This window comes from Convolutriloba macropyga, chromosome 15 (assembly GCF_964194025.1).
Source record: "Convolutriloba macropyga chromosome 15, txConMacr16.3, whole genome shotgun sequence".
Classification (NCBI taxonomy): domain Eukaryota; kingdom Metazoa; phylum Xenacoelomorpha; order Acoela; family Convolutidae; genus Convolutriloba; species Convolutriloba macropyga.
The window spans coordinates 7,359,403-7,360,398 of NC_134482.1; positions in this window are offsets into that span (position 1 = coordinate 7,359,403).

A 996-nucleotide genomic window follows, 5' to 3' on the forward strand; every position below is an offset into this window, starting at 1 on the left:
ATTTGAACTTTGATGACTCATACATATGTTATGGGAGCAAAATTGATGTTTTCAAGTAGTTTTGTGTTAGTTTTCACTAGTAGAACAACTTTATCTTAAGAAATTTTCTCTAGGACTTTTACATTAAGAGGAAAAAATGATACACAATTGACCTTTGATGTCTCTTATATAAGGTATGTGAGCAAAATCAAGGTTTTTTTCAGTAGTTTTTTTTTAGTTTTCGTTAATAGAACTACTTTATGTTAAGAAATTTTTCTCTTGGACTTGTAACTTAAGAGGGAAAAAAGATATACAACTGACCTTTGATGTCTTATATATATATGTTATGTGTTATGTTTTTTGATGAAACTTTGTGTTAGTTTTCACTAAATGATCAACTTCTCCTCAGAAATTTTTACTCTAGGACTTGTACAATAATAGGAAAAACTGATGTACAGTTGCATTTGATGACTCACATATATGTTAGATGAGCAAAATTGACGTTTTTTCAAATCGTTTTGTGTTAGTTTTTACTGATGAAACAACTTTTCCTTAAGAAGTTTTTCTGTCGGTTTTATGTAATAAGAGGAAAAAATGATGTACAGTTGACATTTGATGACTCATATATGTGTTATATGAGCAAAATTGACGTTTTTTAAAGTTGGTTTTGTGTTGGGTTTTCATTAAAGGCACAACTTTGATATAAGATATTTTTCTCTAGGAATTGTACGTTAAGAAGGAAAAAATGATGTACAATTGATCATTGATGACTCATACATATGTTACGTGAGCAAAATTGATATTTTTTAAAGTAGTTTTTCGTTAGTTTTCACTAGTGGATCAAGTTTTCCTTAGAAAATTTTTTCTCTAGGACTTGTACGTTAAGAGGAAAAAATTGATGTACAATTGACATTTGATGAATCAGATATATTTTATTTGAGCAAAATTGATGTTTTTTAAAGTAGTTTTCTGTAAGTTTTTACTAATGAAACAAGTTTTCCTTAGAAAATTTTTTCT